This window comes from Dendrobates tinctorius, unplaced genomic scaffold (genome assembly GCF_039654945.1).
Source record: "Dendrobates tinctorius isolate UK_male_01 unplaced genomic scaffold, ASM3965494v1 ptg000188l, whole genome shotgun sequence".
In the NCBI taxonomy this organism is placed as follows: Eukaryota; Metazoa; Chordata; class Amphibia; order Anura; family Dendrobatidae; genus Dendrobates; species Dendrobates tinctorius.
In genome coordinates, this window is record NW_027361855.1 from 6,985,707 (window position 1) to 7,004,616 (window position 18,910).

At 45.7% G+C, this 18,910-nt stretch overlaps 1 long non-coding RNA gene across 1 annotated transcript; it reads right to left on the reverse strand.

Annotated features, from left to right (window-relative positions):
• Positions 1-6,322: 6,322 nt before the first annotated feature.
• Positions 6,323-6,820, reverse strand: LOC141055596 (uncharacterized). Its single transcript, XR_012221498.1, has 3 exons — positions 6,751-6,820; positions 6,594-6,651; positions 6,323-6,403 (listed from the first exon to the last, which is right to left on the reverse strand). It is a non-coding gene; the product is annotated as an uncharacterized lncRNA (long non-coding RNA).
• Positions 6,821-18,910: the final 12,090 nt, after the last annotated feature.

An 18,910-nucleotide genomic window follows, 5' to 3' on the forward strand; every position in this document is an offset into this window, starting at 1 on the left:
CAGGACCCAGAGTACAGATGGAGAAGGAGTTGGTCAGCCAGGAAGTCATTTTGGAATTCTCTCTCTGCAGATAGGTAGTGTGGCCTCCATTCTAGCTCTTATCTGAGGTATTCGCAGTGCTGAGTTCAATGAAGTTCCCCCTGTTGACTCTCTTTTGGAACTTTCTCGTATGGAAGGCAGCCGTAGCCTTTTCCTTCTGACTCCCACACGTCGATGCTGGGGCCTCCGAGCCTTAATTGGGTACAGAGCATTTACAACTGCTACTTCATCCGGTTTCGGCTGCAGGAATGTCAGTGTCCCTACAAACTCGGAGACCGGAATCCGGACCATGCGCTTCAGCTAGGAGTGAGCCTTAACTCTGCTCATCCTCCAACTCCCCTTCTCACGTCCACACACTTCCCCTTCCCTGCACAGAGTGCCCTAACTTCCCTCCTCCTGAACACAGAGAGCAGCTCCTCAGCAGTCAGGTTCAGAGGTCTCCCGGCTGGCCTAGAGTGGGAAATGTGTAGTGTGTTGGTTTCACTGCTAGAGAGATCCTTCGTTGCTCCCAAGCATGACATCACACTCCCTAGGAGGAAGGTAATGCCACTGTGGCGACCGTATTCCTGGGGACGCCACAAGTGCACTGATGCCCAGCCACTGCTAGATGATTCTGCTGGTACATTGACCCAGACCACTACATTCCCCTCACACTCTACACAGCCAGAATGTGACCATGAGGAAACTCAGGTTCCCCTTCCCACATACTATACCACCTTACAAGGTGACAAAGAGGAAGGTGCAGATGAAATTGCAGGTTCCTTGAGCAGGTGGAGGGCATACTCATGGGCGATAGCACTGGCACAGGGCCCCTCATAGTACGCAAAAGTGTTTCTGCCGGTGGGAGGGTCCACCGCCATGACGTCATCCGCGTGTCCTGACAGTGATATTCTGATCAGAGAGCGCAATGACATCACGTCTGTACGCCTTCTACCTAAACAGCCAAGTGCAGTGAGATGGAAGATGAGGATGACGAGGGGTCCAGACTAGTACAGGGATTCCCTAGCGAGGAGACTTATTTAATTGTTTTCAATGTTGGGACAGCAATTTTTGGGGAGCACTATACTCTGGAGAATGATAAATGGGGCCCACCATACACTGGAGCATTCCAAAGGTGGACATCAGACACTGGAGCAGCATTTACAGGGCCCATTATACACTAGAGCAGTAGAAATGGGGCCCATTATATATGTAGCAATATTTCATAGAATCATAGAATCATAGAATCGTAGAGTTGGAAGGGACCTCCTGGGCCATCTGGTCCAACACCCTGCTCAAAGCAGGATTCTCTAAATCATCCCAGTTAGATGTCTGTCCAGCCTCTGTTTGAAGACTTCCATTGAAGGAGAACTCACCACTTCTCGTGGCAGCCTGTTCCACTCATTGATCACTCTAACTGTCAAAAAGTTTTTTCTAATATCTAATCTGTGTCTCCTCCCATTCAGCTTCATCCCATTGCTTCTAGTCTTTCCTTGTGCAAATGAGAATAAAGTTGATCCTTCTACAATGTGACAGCCCTTTAGATATTTGTAGACAGCTATTAAGTCTCCTCTCAGTCTTCTCTTTTGCAAACTAAACATTCCCAAATCCTGCAACCTTTCCTCATAAGACAGGGTTTGCAGACCGGTCACCATTCTGGTCGCTCTTTTCTGAACTTGCTCCAGTTTGTTGATGTCTTTTTTCAAATGTGGTGCCCAAAATTGGACACAATATTCCAGATGAGGTCTGACCAAAGAGGAGTAGAGGGAAATAATTACTTCACGTGATCTAGACTGTATGCTTCTGTTAATACATCCTAGAATTGCATTTGCCTTTTTTGCTGCTGCATCACACTGTTGACTCATATTCAGTCTGTGATCTATTAGTATACCCAAGTCTTTTTCACATGTGCTGTCACTTAGCCCTATTCCTCCCATTCTATATATGCTTTTTTCATTTTTATTGCCCAGATGTAGTACTTTGCATTTCTCCCTGTTAAAAACCATTCTGTTAGTTGCTGCCCACTTCTCCAGTTTATTTAAATCTTTTTGAATCCTCTCTCTCTCTTCTCTAGTATTAGCTATCCCTCCTAGCTTTGAGTCATCAGCAAATTTAATCAGTTTACCCTCAATTCCTTCATCTAAATCGTTGATAAAGATGTTGAACAATACAGGGCCCAGGACAGAGCCCTGTGGTACCCCACTTGAGACATTCTTCCAACTGGATGTGCAGCCATTTACGACCACTCTTTGGGTCCGATCACTAAGCCAGTTATGAATCCACCTAACAGTTGCCTTGTCCATTCCATACTTAGTCATTTTTTCAATAAGGATTGTATGAGAGACTTTGTCAAATGCTTTGCTGAAGTCAAGATATACTATATCTACAGCATTTCCTTGATCCACCCAATCAGTAATACCATCATAGAAGGAAATTAAATTAGTCTGACATGACTTATTAGTTACAAACCCATGCTGACTCTGTTTAATCACTTCATTCTTATCCAGGTATTGACATACATGTTGTTTAATAATTTGTTCAAAGATCTTTCCTGGTATAGAAGTCAGACTCACCGGCCTATAGTTGCCTGGGTCCACCTTCTTCCCCTTTTTGAAGATAGGAACAACATTTGCTCTTCTCCAGTCTTCTGGCACTTCTCCTGTTCTCCAAGAATTTTCAAAGATTATGGAGAGGGGTTCAAAAATTTCTTCTGCTATCTCCTTCAGTACTCTGGGGTGTAATTCATCTGGACCTGGAGACTTGAATACATTTAGGTTAGCTAAGTGTTTCCTCACTATCATTCTGTTTATAGATATCCTGGATTCTTCTATTCCCTTAATAGGACAGTGAATAACAGTTGATGTTACATTTCCTTTCTGAGAGAAAACAGATGCAAAATAGGAATTTAAAAGTTCAGCCTTCTCAACATCCTGTCTTACCATTTCATCATTTTCATCCTGTAAAAATCCTATAGCATCTTTGACTTTTCTTTTACTTTTGACATATCCCCAAAATCCTTTATTATTGCTTTTGACATCTCTTGCAAGCCTCAATTCATTTTCAGCTTTAGATAATCTGATTTGTGCCTTGCAGGTTCTGCAGACAGCATTATATTCTTCTTTAGATATGCCTCCTTCTTTCCATTTTATAAACATTTTTTGCTTCCTTTTTAGCATGTGCTTAAGTTCTGTGTTCATCCATCCTGGTTTCCTTAAATGCTTCCTATTCTTCCCTCTTTTCGGAATTGTTAACAACTGTGCTTTGAGAATTTCATTTTTCAAGATTTCCCATCCTTCCTGGACATTTTTGTCTTTAAGGATATCCAGCCATTGGATCCCTCCAATTCTCTTTCTGAATCCCTTAAAATCTGCCTTTCTGAAATCTAACCTTGACGTCTGAGTCTTCACAGGTCTTCCGCCTCTAGTTATCCAAAATTCTAAAATAGCATGGTCGCTACCTCCTAGGGTCCCAGCCACTTTTACCTCCTCAACCATTTCCTCCCTGTTTATAAGGATTAGATCCAAGGTAGCAGTTCCCCTTGTTTTCTCCTTTACCTTTTGGAAGATAAAGTTGTCAGCAAGAGAGGATAAGAATTTCCTTGACCTGTTAGTTTTGCCTGAGAGAGATTCCCAACAAATGTCTGGATAGTTGAAATCTCCCATGACAACTATGTCATATTTTTTGGAGAACTTGGCCATTTGATGCATAAAGAGTTCATCCATATCTTCAGCTTGCACAGGCGGCCTGTAGTAAATGCCTACAATGGTGTCCTTTCCATTGTTCTGTCCTTGTATTCTTACCCAAACAGTTTCCACAGAACTCCCAGTCTCTGAAGCTTCAATCTCTGTGCAGATATACGCATTTCTAACATACAATGCGACACCCCCTCCTCGTTTATCAAGTCTGTTTCTTGCAAATAAGTTGTATCCTTCTAGTCTTGTATTCCAATCATGTGTATTGTCCCACCAAGTTTCAGTGATTCCAATGACATCATATTTCTTTTCCTGTGTTAGTAGTTCCAATTCTCCTTGTTTGTTGCCCATGCTTTGTGCATTAGTATAGAAACATTTTAGTTTGTGATTGGTTTCTCTTTCTCCAATATTTTTTTTAATTAGATTCTTTCGTCTTTGTTCTTCCTTTCCACTTCTAATAGCAGAGTTCTCAGTAGCATTTGTCAGGTGTATGGCTTTTTCTGGTCTTTTGCTTCCCTTCCCATGTTGTTCTAGTTTAAAGCTCTCCTTACAAGTGTAGCAAGGCGACTTCCAAATACCTGCTTTCCAGTCTTCGTAAGGTGCACCCCATCTCTAGCAAGTAGTCCATCGTATAAGTAGTTCACTCCGTGATCCAGAAATCCAAATCGTTGCTGACGGCACCATTGACGTAGCCAGTTGTTCACCTGCAGAATCTTATTCCACCTCCTTGTTCCATGGCCATTCACTGGGAGGATGGAAGAGAAGACCACCTGCGCCCCCAGTTCTTTCACTTTCTTGCCTAAGTCTTCAAAGTCTCTGCAGATGGTTTCCAGGTCGTTTCTTGCGGTGTCATTTGTCCCCACATGTAGTAGCAGGAATGGGTAGTCATCTGTAGGTCTGAAGAGTCCTGATATCCTGTCAGACACATCTTTAATTTTTGCACCTGGAAGACAGCACATTTCTCTTGAAGTTATATCCGGTCTGCAGATAGCGGCCTCTGTTTGGGCCCATAAGACAGTGGAGCTTCATCCATTGGGACCAACATATACTGTAGCATTATGTGGAGCTCATCATATACTGTTTCAAACATTATATGGGACCAATGATTCTGTATGAAGAAATATATGGGCCTCATTACTATATATAGCGCACTATGCGGTACCCATAATACTGTATGGAGTAATATACTGTCCGTTTTTGGAGCTATTGGAGAATTTAAAATCGATATCAGTCATGAGATGTAAAAAGTGAAGTATTTTTCATTGTACTATACCGCTATTTCTCTACCGTAACGGAGCATCATGAGTTGTGGTATGTGTTAAAGGGCGCTCTTTGGCCCAGGGTACATGAAAACCTGGAGCCAGCCCTACTCCTCCACAACTTTAGCCAAATAACTCCCAGTTTTCAGTGCGTAACTAGTATTATGAAGTAAATTAAGGTTGACAAGCTTCAGTAATAAAAATTGATATTTTTGCCATTCAAATGGGCACTGTAGGTGTGTTTAATGTCCTCCACTCCCTGCCGACTTTGCTTCCCCATTGACTTGCATTGGGTTTCGTGTTTCAGTCGGCCTTCGACTTTTCACGATAATCGGCCGATTTCGTTTGACCCGACTTGAGAAAGTCGTGTTTCATGAAACCCGACTCGACCCGAAAAAAGGCAAAGTCGCTCATCTCTAGTGTGTGTGTGTGTGTTGATGGATGCTTGTGAAACGCTAACTGACTTATTATGAAACCCCTTCCCTTTGATACGCATGTTGGTAGGGTTAGAGTTTACAGTCAGTGCCGAGTTGTGAGACTGCCAAGCGCCGCAGTGCTCCCTGCTCCTCACACATGCTAGCGCCAGTGTGCGCCAAGCTTTAAGGCACTACTGTACCGCATCCACTGCAGCGCCTGTCAGAGCGGCGCCGTGCTCACTTCTGTACCCTTAGACAAGTATTGGAGAAGTGGAGGGCACCGCTCATAAATTTCAAAACAAGAGGGCTCACTAAAGGCCTGGAAAAAGCATGACATAGAAGAGCAAGAAAAAAGATCATGCCCATATACAAAGGAGCACCTCAATTGTATATATAAAGAATAATGACACTTTAATAGACAATATACAGTATACAAAAAAACACGGCACTCCAGAGAATTGGTGCTCAAGTAAGGTTTCCAACCCATAGACATATACAAAATTACTTGGCACTCTAAATCGGAGAAGCAATTTTTTCTTTATTGTGCATCCAGACAAAAATAGACTCGTATCATATGAACGTTTTCGGTCCAACAACGGACCTTCATCAGAAAGGTGTTTTTGTTTCTTTAGAGTAGACTCTAAGTTACAAAAAAGTAAACAAGAAAACAAAACAATATGTCAGAACAATGCTATAGACATATAATACACTTTCACAATAATAAATAATAATCTGACGTCAGCAGCAGGATCTATAGTGAAGGAAAGTGACTGCAGATATTCATTCCAAAAGTGTAGATGCAGTTTTCAGATTTCATCTGTGCCATAAATGAGGGTGAGAACATGGTTAAGGAAAACGAATTTATGAGTAACAAAAAAAATTTTTCAGGGACCAAAGTCCACAACTATGGTGAAATGGCTATAAGTAAAAAGGATATCCATGTGCTCCCCGAGTGTTCATCACTATAATAGAATAGAAATGTCCATACTGACGTATATGGATGGCAAGGAGGATATACCTGTAAGAGATACAGTAGGGTAAAAGATATCCTAAGGCAGGAATGAAATCCTATAATACTGAAAATAAGAAAAAGAGCAAATAAGAGTGTGGTATGCAGCTGAATGGTACACAGAGAATACCAAGGGGTTAATGATTAGCATGAGTGACCAAGATAATGTGGTTGAATTGTAAGCTGTAAACCTCAGTACCTGTTTATTTTTTAATGACTGGAGCTTGAGTCTATCAAAGGGGCTGGATACAATGTGACTACATAAGGAGGAAAACACGGGTGTTAAATGATGCTAAAATGTGCAAAAACATCTTAATGGTGGCCAGAAGAGACCAATAAATAATGGCACTATGTACCTGGATGAAGCAGGCCTTAGGGAGAGAGAGGTCGCGCTGTCTGGAGCAGTATCTGCAAGGGGCTGCAGCACTGTGAAGAGGGAGGAGGGAAGATTAATGTGCTTGGGATCAAAGAATCAGGCTGTCAGCCTGTTTGTCAAAATCTTACCTAAGAGGCCGCTGAAACAATCCAGGGTGCCGCCGTGAGAGGTGGACGCTGTGTGAGGCATGCTTCCGGGTTAAATGCCCGGCTGTAGCTGCGTCATGAGAACGTCATAGTGGTCACATGACCTAAGTTAATGCTCTGATTCATGCGTCCTCAGCTCACAATCCTTCCACCATCATGGCTGTCCCGGTCGGTCAACTCGTGAGGATGAGGCAAATCTGTTCATCCGATGCCAGGTTCGAGACACAAGCCTCCGACCTGGCATCTCGTTTTCGGGCCCGTGGCTATTCCAACAGATGCATAAAAAAGGGCTATGTCCGAGCTAGGGCTACTCCACGCTTTAGTCTTCTTAGATCTGATCGGTCCCGACCCGAGTCGACGGGTTCTGGCCCGATTAGATTTATTTCGACATTTAATCATTGTTGGGATGATATGAGGCAGGTACTTCAGAAACACTGGTCAGTATTAGGCGCTGAACCATCTTTGGGCATGTCTCTTGGTATCTCCCCATCCATGACAGCCAGGAGGTCGAGAAATCTTAATGACCTCCTGTCCATAGTCACTACGTTCCTCCTGTCAAATACCAGTTTGGCTCCCGTGGTCCTGTACTCGGCTCCTTTCAATGTGGCCATTGCCTTGCCTGCGCAAATGTCCTGCGCTGCTCCACATTCCAGTCCTCTGACGGTAAGAAAATATTTGATATCCGACATAGGATTACATGCAATACAGTGAATGTGGTTTATTACGCCACCTGTAGTTGCTCAAAAATTTATGTCGGATTGACATCTAGAGAGTTGAGGACGCGAGTGCGGGAGCATGTGCGGGACATTTGCACAGCCAAGTCTGCAACTGATCCCTCTCTACTAAAAACCATTCCACGCCATTTTCATCAACACCATAACTGTGAACCTTCCAGTTTTAAGGTAAGAGGGATCGACTGTATACATCTTGGCGTGAGAGGCGGAGATTATAAAAAGATCTTGGCACAAGTCGAAGCCAAATGGATAGTTACTTTGGGTACTATGACCCCCGCTGGCCTTAATGAATCCCTTACCTTCTCTTCTTTTCTCTGACCTCGGGGATGGGGCACCCGTGGCATGTGTCTGTCTGAGCTCTTTATTCTCCTGTAGTATCCCTGTCTGATCCCATATTCAGGTTGTTTTCGTATCTTTGTTTTTAATTATTTTAACATTCCCTTTTTTTAATCTCTATTTTAGTTGGATCTGTCGACATATCTGCTTCCTTTGGACTCATCATTATTTGGGCCAGTGTTCTTTCACCTCCCTCTGTGAAGAATTTTTCTATCATGATTTGATTTATTTTCATTTTTTTGTATTCTTGTCATATATTATTCTCGTTTTTGTGTTTTACCCTAGATTCCTGTAAGGTTCATGTTGCGGTCTATGTATTTCACACATATATTGCTTTATGCACTTTGTACTTTTGGTCGTACTATATGTTTATGTGCAATATTGACCATGGACTGTATGCTATGCCACCCTGATACCCCCTAATTGGATTAAACTGTTGTGGATATCGTTATTATGGATTTTTCTACTATTGTGCTGGTGGCAATAATTATTATATATGCATTTATACGTTTTTGTACAGCCGTTATTGTGACCTATACATCTATATATATATCTTTTTATGCACTTTGCACTTTTTGCTGTACCATATGTCTATGTGCAATATTTACTATGGACTACATATTAGCATTATTCTGATACCCCCCAATTGGGTTAAATCGCTGTGGTTATAGTTGTTAGATAGGGTTCATTACTGTGATCACTGCCGCCATTGATATTTTTATCACTATGCTGGTGACATAGCGGCTCTGTGTGCACGTACGCCCTGTGCACCCGGGTCTCGGGGGTGTCTTTCATGTCCCTCGCGCTCATTGGGAACTTCTTTCCCTCTGCGCGTGCGTCTGGGGACTTGACGTCTTCCTGCTCCTGCCGGGTCCCGTCGCGCGTAGTGCGCATGCGCGACTCCAGCGCTGCGATTGGCCCAGTGACGAGCAGCTGACCTGGTCACATGTGCTCTTAAGGTTCTTCCACACTTCCTGAAGATACTCCCCTTGAGAAAGCGGTGCTTTGTGCACACTAAACATGCGTTGGGGCCCTCACACCTGGCTTTGGGGTCGTCTCCGCTGCCCTATACATCTACTGGTTAGTCTCCTTCATTCGGTTTCCATATGGCACATGTTTGTCATGAGATCTTCTTAAACATAGCCAGCCCATTGTGGCTTTATTTTGCACATGCATATGGTTTTTTCTCATGTGTACTCTCTTGTTGCCATATATATTGAGACCGTTCATCTTTTGAGATCTCCCATTGCATATATACCTTTCACCAGTATACACATTTGTTATCAACTTTTTTATTGTATGGTTCTTATGCATTCAATGGGCAGTGGTGTCCCCCTTTTTTCGCACATGGCTTATCCTGCTACAGCCTCATTGTGTTCACCCTTGAATTTAAGTGTTGTAAGTCTTGATTATTTATTCAATAAAATGATATTTCTTTTTATAATTGATTACCTAGTAGCTCATTATTTCTCCTCTCACATATGGTTAGTTTGAGCGGGTATGCTGTTTCCCTTGTTAGGGATTTTTGGCATTGTGCCAATTGGCTTTTTTTCTTGCCACCAAGGTCTTTTGTATTTACCTTGTGTTAGGTGTTGGGTTCCTGGCACTGCACAGCAGGAATTCCGAGCCTTGCCGTTGATGGTCTCCCATTCTTCTTCAGCCTCAGTGGAGCCTGCTCAGCAAACTCCTCAGTCCCAGCGTTCTGCTCACACCAGCAGTGTGGGCTCAGTTGCTGCTGCCACCTCTGGTCCAGTTTTGACAATGCAGCCTGGCCAGCAGCAAAAGATTCCAGAGTCTGTCCTTCTGTCGCTCCACTGAGCATGCTCATGGGACGATCTCCAATTGGGGATTGGGAGTCACATGCTCAGGTCCTTATCCAGTTCTGATTGGACCATCAGGGGCATCAGGAAGGTTCCGGAAGGACACGGCTATAAAAGGTTCACCTGGTCGCCCCACCATGCGCTATGACAAACTCTGAGGCTATAGTGCTTAGTGTAGGTGTGATGATGGATGAATGAGCCTGGTGACTGACACATTATATTTCCCCACTCCTTGGATATTACGTATGAGTTAAGGTTAGGAATCAGAGTCAGCCCCGTAGCTCTGACACTGCTTAGCGCCGCAGTGTGTCTCCTCATCATCCACTAGCGCCCTGGGTGTTGGCCAGTACAGGCCTCTGGACTACTGCTACCGCAGCGTCCGCCAGAGCAGCGCCGTGCGCCATATGTGCGCTTTCCAGCACGGTTGACAGGCTGGTTAGTGGCATCCGTCAGGGCGGACATTGCACCCGCTCCAAGCGGTGTTTCACATTACCGTGACCTGTGCCGTTAACAGGTTGCAGTTGCTCGCTGGCTGGCACAAACTATGTGAAGTAACAAAGTTTGTTACTGCTAGCACCGGGTTAGTGGTTACCCAACGGTGTCCAGCTTTCCTCTACATGCCTTCTCCTCATTGTTTAGCTGCAGTTGGTCACCTCTGCATGGTGGGCCCCGGGCTGCAACCGCATCTCATATATTATTCCATCTTTATTTATTTGGTGCGTTCCGACAGCCCGTCACACCTTGCCAACTGATGCCCACAGCGGCCGGGAAAACGCTCGCATCTAGTGGCCATAGGAGGCGGCTCACTAAAATCTGCAGCGTTTTCCTCCAAGCTGTCCTTTAAGAAGACACTTGAGTTTGGTTCTTTCACTCTGGCAGTGGAGGTTTGCGGGGATTCCGGAGCAGAGGGCAATTTTATGTCATCTGCCTTTGCTCAACGGCACGCAATCCTACTGGTTATGGTATCTAAGCCAGTCACCATCAGAGTAGTGAACGGCGCGACTCTGCGCTCACAGATTACCCACCAGACCGCTTCATTGATAATCTCGGTTTCTCCATCTCATCAGGAGATGATATCCCATCTCATCATTCCCGAGGGTATTGACCAGGTCCTTCAAAGGGTCCCCTGGTTGCGGTATCATTCTCCCCATATAGAGTGGTCCTCGGGGAAAATTCTTGGTTGGAGTAAATCATGTGAGGGTAGATGTCTGAGGGAGTGCGTCAAGGTTGCCTCCACCAAGGTTCCCGCAGTTCTTTCCTCGCTCCCCAAACACTATCGACAGTATGCGGACGTGTTCTCCAAAAAGGTGGCAGAAACCCTTCCACCGCATCGCCACTATGACTGTCCTATTGACCTCTTGCCGGGTGCTGAGGCTCCCCGGGGTCGAGTCTACCCCTTATATCTCATGGAGACAGAGGCCATGTCTCAATACATCAGGGAGTATCTGGCAAGAGGATTAATTAGAAAGTCAGTGTCACCAGTGGGAGCGGGATTCTTCTTCGTTTAGAAGAAGAATGGAGAACTGCGTCCCTGCATTGATTATAGGGGTCTTAACTCTATTACCTTTAAGAACAAGTATCCTCTGCCCCTGATATTGGAACTGTTCGATAGATTACGTGGAGTGAAAGTTTTCACCAAATTAGATCTGCGGGGGGCCCATAACCTGATATGCATCCGTGATGGGGACGAATGAAAGACGGCGTTTAACACCAGGGATGGCCATTATGAGTATCTGGTCATGCCCTTTGGTATTTGTAATGTGCTGGCCATCTTCCAGGACTTTGTCAATAATATCTTTCGGGATATGCTCTCCACTTCGGTGGTTGTCTATGTGGATGACATCCTCATCTTCTCTCCAGATATGGACTCCCACCGGAGAGAGGTTGGCAAAGTCTTCGCCCGCTTGCGAGCTAACTCCCTCTACGCCAAGTTGGAGAAGTGCCTGTTTGAGCAGGAGTCCTTGCCTTTCCTGGGCTATATTATCTCTGCCCAGGGTTTGGCTACGGATCCTGCCAAACTGCAGGCGGTAATGGACTGGCAGGAACCCCACTCCCTCAAAGCAGTGCAGCGCTTTCTGGGGTTCGTGAACTACTACCGCCAGTTCATTCCCCACTTCTCCACCTTGGTAGTTCCCTTGGTTGCCCTCACCAAGAAGGGAGCAAACCCCAAGTTATGGTTGGAACAGGTCTCTAAGGCCTTTTCCTCCATCAAGTCCCACTTTGCTAACGCTCCCATTCTACATCGCCCCGATGTAGATAGGCCGTTCATCTTGGAGGTGGATGCCTCTTCCGTTGGCGATGGAGCGGTCCTCTTTCAGAAGGATGCTCAGGGTCAGAAGCACCCTTGCTTCTTCTATTCCAAGACCTTTTCACCGGTGGAGAGGAAATATTCCATCGGGGACAGTTGCTAGCAATGAAATTGGCCTTCTCAGAGTGGAGACACCTCCTAGAAGGGGCTCGGTTCCCTTCCCAGGTGTTCACCGACCATAAGAACTTGGTATACCTACAGACAGCCCAACGGCTGAATTCTCGCCAGGCCAGATGGTCCCTTTTCTTCTCCTTCATTTCCTTTCCGGTGAGAAGAACGTCTGGGCCGACGCTCTCTCTTGCTGCGTGGTGTCAGCGGAGGAGGAGGATGAGGAGCCTCGGCTAATTGTCCCTTCTGAGAGTATGAGGACTGTGGCTCCAGTCGCCCATGAGTTGGTGCCTCCGGGCAAGACATTTGTCCCTGCCCATTTGCAACCAGAGGTCCTCTCTTAGGCTTACCCATCCAGGGTGGGTGGACACTTTGGGACGAAGCAGACCTCTGAGCTACTGGCGAGGACATATTGGTGGCCGCATATGGCCTAGGATGTTGGAAACTACATTTGGGCATGCGTCTCCTGCGCCCAGAACAGGTCTTCTTGGCAAAGGCTCATTGGGTTATTTTATCGCCTGCCGGTGGCAGATAGGCCCTGCGAATTGGTCGGCATGGACTTCGTGGTGGGTCTGCCCGAGTTCAGTGGCAGCACGGTTATCTGGGTTGTCACCAACCATTTCTCTGTCACGTGGGCCCGTCCTGTGTGACGCGATCAGCAGGCCGGTAACTAGAACAACAGGACACGGCATGTGATTCTGTCCTGTGTGACACGGCTCGCACGCCGGTAACTAAAACAACAAGACAAAGGGAAGGGAAACCGTTACAACGGTGGGCCCTGCGATAGGGAAAGGGGATGTGGAGACCTCCTGCACTCCCCTGAGTCAGTGTCCCTAACTCTCCTAATGTTCCCTATGCCGGTTCCGCACTGGGCGCCGAACAGGAACCTGTCGCCCTAGCACACCTTACACCTATCCCTTGCTAGGGAAATGGGTGGCGCAGGCACTTGCCCACCGCTGTACTAATACACACTAAGGAAAAACACAAACAGGGAGACACCACTTAGCTTTACTCTGTTGCATTTGCTCCTGGAAACAGAATCCACCACAAGCATGCAGCTCTCCTCCTGAATCGCTGCCACCAAGCTCTGTCAGAGCTACAAGGAAATCCCATATGACTCCTTTCACACCAGGCTAAGACAGTGCTGCAAAGAACGCTCTCCAGCTCCTTCCTCCACCAAGGATGGTTGAAATGAACACTATCACCAACACTGTTTGCAACACCTGTGACACTTTTATAGCAGAGCCAGCAATCACACCTGCATAATAATCATGTGCACTTAACTAGAGAAATTAGAGTGCAATGACGCTCACCACCACCGGGGGCAAACTTAGAACAAATGACACCAAAGTGCAATAATCCTAATGGCCACCATGGCAAAAACCAACCTACAGCACAGCTTAGGAAAAAAAAAAGGTTACCTGTGCTTTTTATATGTCCTGATCCAGCATGGATCATGACATTCTCCAAGATGGTGCACCTGGTGCCACTCTCACGGCTACCTTCTGCACGGGGCCTGGCGGCATTGTACATCAAGCAAATCTTTTGCTTGCATGGCATGCCAGACAAAATAGTCAGTGACCGGGGTCCCCAGTTTGTGTCTCGGTTCTGGAGAGAGCTTTGTAATCTGCTCAGTATTGAGATAAATCTCTCCTCAGCCTATTATCCCAAAATGAACAGGTTGGTAGAGAGCCAACCAGACCCTGGTCACATACCTATGACATTTTGTCTCGGCCAGGCATGATGACTGGGCATCCTTGCTACCATGGGCGGAGTTTGCTTTGAACAACGCTGTGGCCGATTCCACCGGTCAGACACCATTCCTCCTCAATTACGGCCAGCATCCGCACGTCCCTGTCCCTATGTCCGTGTCATCCACCTATTCCAGGGTGGCAGGCTGGGCGGTGGAGGCACGTGACATTTGGGACTGCACTCAGGATGCAATCCGGGCCTCCATGGAGAGAATGAGGGCCTCCACCGACACGCACTGGCACATCATTTCGACCTTTGCTCCTGGCGACTTAGTGTAGCTCTCCGCCCATAACATCACAGGCTGTTATGAATGAGTGACCGGAGGAGGAAAAAACAAAAACACAAGCTAAGTCCAGAAAACCGGAGAGGTTGGTAGCTAGCGAATTGCAGACCCCTGATCCTATTCACCACAACTAACAGTAGCCATGGGGGGTTCCTACGGTGCCCTAGACCCCTCGTCACAGCCGGAGAGCTAGATAAGCCTAAAGAAAGAAAGGGGAAATCTAAACTGCCCCAGAGCAGACCACAAAGCAATAGACAGCCCCCAACATGTATTGTCTGTGAACAACAGATGAAAACACAAACACAGACAGAAAGACAGGCTGAGCAAATGATGGGGCACAACTAACAAGATAGGAAATGACAGAAAAGATGCTGGCTGCAATCACGCAAAATACCCTGCCAAAAATAATGTCCAACACGTCTGATAGAAAAGGCCCTGAAGTCACTAGACTTCAAAATCACTATATCAGCACTCAGGTATATTCTGAAGACAGAGCAAAGAGATCCAGAGACAAAAATGGAGTTCAGCCCATCCCAACCAGGGCAGGCTGAACACAAACACTAAGTAAACAGACAAAATCTCATGGAAAAATAGCAGAGCAAAAACTTAGCTTTTAGTAGACAGGAACTAAACTGGATGCCAGAGCTCAGAGCAGAAAGGATCACCAGCAACCCTGCAGGGCGTCGGCTGCCTTATATCCACTCAGAAATTCCGGATGTCCAATCAAACTCCACCTGTTCAGATGACAGGTTCTTCCCATCCAGATCAATTTCACTACCTCCTTTCACCAGCAGAGGGAGCTCATCAGACATGAGATTTGAAGGAGAAAATGAACTCATAACAGTACCTGCCACTTGAGGAGGGGTCACCGAACCCTCATCCACACCACCAGGGTGATCAGGATGGGCCCGATGAAAAGCACGAACCAATCTTTCGGCATGAATATCGGATGCAGAGACCCAAGAATTATCCTCCTGGCCATAACCCTTCCATTTAACCAAATACTGGAGTCTCTGTTTAGCCAGACGAGAGTCCAGTATCTTCTCAACCTCATAATCCACATTACCTTCAACCAATACAGGGTAAGGAGGTGCCACCACAGGAGCTACTGGCTCAACAAACCTCTTTAGCAGAGACTTATGAAACACGTTATGGATCTTGAATGTAACAGGAAGAGCCAATCAAAACGAGACTGGATTAAGAATCTCCAAAATCTTGTAAGGTCCAATAAATCTAGGTTTAAACTTTGGAGAAGCCACCTTCATAGAGATATTCTTTGATGACAGCCAAACCATATCACCCACCTTAAACCGGGGACCAATTGTCCTATGCCGGTTGGAAAACCGCTGGGCCTTTTACTGGGAGAGAGACAACTTATCCACCACTTGGTCCCAGATCTGGTGCATTCTCTCCACCACAGTGTCAACACCTGGGCAGGCAGAAGACTCCATCTGCCCTGAAGAGAATCGAGGATGAAACCCAAAGTTACAAAAAAAAGGTGACATCAAAGTGGCAGAACTAGCTCTATTATTTAAAGCAAATTCAGCCAAGGGCAAAAATGAAACCCAATCATCCTGATCAGCAGAAATAAAACATCTCAAATACGACTCCAAAGTCTGGTTTGTTCTCTCCGTCTGCCCATTGGTCTGAGGGTGAAACGCAGAGGAGAAGGACAACTGAATTCCCAGCTTGGAACAGAAAGTCCTCCAAAATCTAGAAACAAACTGAACTCCTCTGTCAGATACAATGTTCTCAGGAATCCCGTGCAAGCGAACCACCAGTTGCAAAAACAAGGGCACCAACTCTGAGGAAGATGGCAACTTAGGGAGTGGTACAAGATGGACTATCTTAGAGAATCTATCACAAATCACCCAAATAACAGTCATTCTCTGAGAGACAGGCATATCAGAGATAAAATCCATTGAAATATGGGTCCATGGCCTCCTGGGCACCGGCAAAGGCATCAACAACCCACTAGAGCGAGAACAAGGTTTAGACCGGGAGCAAGTCCCACAGGACTGCACAAAATTCCTGACATCACGAGACAAGGCGGGCCACCAAAAAGACTGACTCACCAAATCTCTAGTACCAAAAATACCTGGATGACCAGCCAATGCGGAGCAATCAACCTCAGACATCATTCTCTTCCTCCACTAGTCAGGAACATACAATTTTCCAATTGGACAACGCTCAGGTTTGTCCTCCTGAAACTCTTCCAGAGCACGTCTCAAATCGGGCGAGATGGCAGAAAGAACTACCCCCTCACCTAAGATGGTAGCAGGCTTGGTCACAATAGGAGAATCAGCAAAGAAACTCCTAGAGAGGGCGTCTGCCTTGACATTCTTAGTGCCCGGAAGAAAAGAGACCACAAAATCAAAACGTGTGAAAAACAAGGCCCACCTAGCCTGTCTAGGATTCAAGTGTTTGGCCGACACAAGGTAAATCAAATTCTTGTGGTCAGTAAGGACCACGACTAGATGTTTAGCTCCCTCCAACCAATGTCTCCACTCCTCAAATGCCCATTTCATGGCTAACAGTTCCCGATTCCCCACATCATAGTTACGCTCGGATGGGGAGAACTTTCGGGAAAAGAAAGCACAGGGATTCATTTTAGATGTTACAGGATCTTTTCGGGACAAAACAGCTCCTGCACCAATCTCAGAAGCGTCCACCTCTACCTGAAACGGGAGTGAGACATCAGGTTGCCGCAAGACCGGAGCAGAAGTGAACCTTCACTTCAGCTCCTGAAAGGAAGAAACAGCCTCCGGAGACCAATTCAGCACATCAGCACCCTTCTTAGTCAAATCAGTCAATGGTTTGGCAATACCAGAAAAATTAGTTATAAATTTACGATAAAAATTAGCAAAACCCAAAAACTTCTGGAGGGCCTTCAAAGAAGTGGGCTGAACCCAATCATAAATGGCCTGTACCTTGGCCGGGTCCATTTTAATAGTTGACGGAGACAAAATAAATCCCAAAAATGAAATCCTCTGTACCCAAAAAAGGCATTTTGATCCCTTGACATACAGGGACTTCTCCCTCAAAATTCGAAACACAGTCCGAACATGTTCCACATGGGAGTCCCAATCCCTGGAAAAGATCAAAATATCATCCAGATAGATGATCAAAAATTTATCCACAAAGTCTCGGAAAATATCATTCATGAAGCACTGGAAGACAGAAGGGGCATTAGTGAGCCCAAAAGGCATCAACAGGTACTCAAAATGTCCCTCCGGAGTATTAAACGCCGTCTTCCATTCAACCCCCTGCTTAATGCGAATAAGATTATACGCCCCCCTGAGGTCAAACTCAGTAAACCAGCAAGCACCTTTAACTCTGGAGAATAGATCAGAAATCAGGGGTAATGGATACTGATATTTAACAGTAATTTTGTTGAGGGAACAATAGTCAATACAAGGCCTTAATGAACCATCTTTCTTGGCCACGAAGAAAAACCTAGCACCTAAGGGTGAAGAGGATGGTCTAATATGACCCTTCTCCAATGACTCCTTAATATAGGATCGCATAGCCTTGTGCTCGGGTACAGATAAATTGAAAAGTCGACCCTTGGGAAATATACACCCAGGGCTCAGCTCAATTGCACAGTCATAACTCCTATGAGGAGGCAAAGACGCAGACTAATTTAAATACATCATAAAAATCAGCCAAATAGTCAGGAACATCATGCGACTGGGGAGAGGTGGAGAAAACAGGAGCGTCACTAAGGGCACACCGACAACCCCAACTCACCACAGACAAAGATTTCCAATCCAAAACTGAATTATGGATTTGCAACCAAGGAAACCCCAGAACAATGGTATCATGCAAATTATGCAACACCAAAAATCTGCAATTTTCTTGATGGTCTGGGGCGTCCCGCATTACCACCTGGGTCCAAAACTGAGGTTTATTCTTCGCCAAAGGAGTAGCATCAATACCCCTCAAAGGGATAGGTGTCCGCAGAGGTGTCATAGGAAACCCACAACGTTTAGCAAAATCCAAGTCCATCAGGTTCAGAGCTGCTCCCGAATCCACGAAAGCCTTAGCGGAAAATGTGGACAGGGAGCAGATCAGAGTAATTGCCAGAAGAAACTTAGGTTGAACACCACCCACAGCAAATGTGTGTGCAAAACGTTTCTCTCGTTTAGGGCAGACAGAAATAATATGAGAGGCATCTCCACAAAAAAACACAGCTTATTACGCCTTCTGAACTTCTGTTGTTGCGCCCTAGACAAAACTCTATCACATTGCATAGGTTCAGACATTTGTTCAACAGGTGGCAACACCTCTTGTGCAATTTTGCGTTCACGCAAACGCCGATCAACCTGAATGGCTAATGACATAGAATCGTCAAGACCAGAGGGAACAGGAAATCCCACCATAGTATCTTTTACGGTTTCTGACAAACCCTTCCGAAAAAGAGCTGCTAAGGCACCATCATTCCAGGTAGTAAGGACTGCCCACTTTGGGAATTTTTGACAGTACAGCTCTGCAGAATCCTGACCCTGGCTCAATGCCAACAGGGCCTTTTCAGCCTGATCAATAGCATTAGGTTCATCATACAATAACCCCAAGGCTTGAAAGAATGCGTTCACATTAGTTAGAATAGGATCATCAGGTTTTAAAGAAAACGCCCAATCCTTGGGATCACTG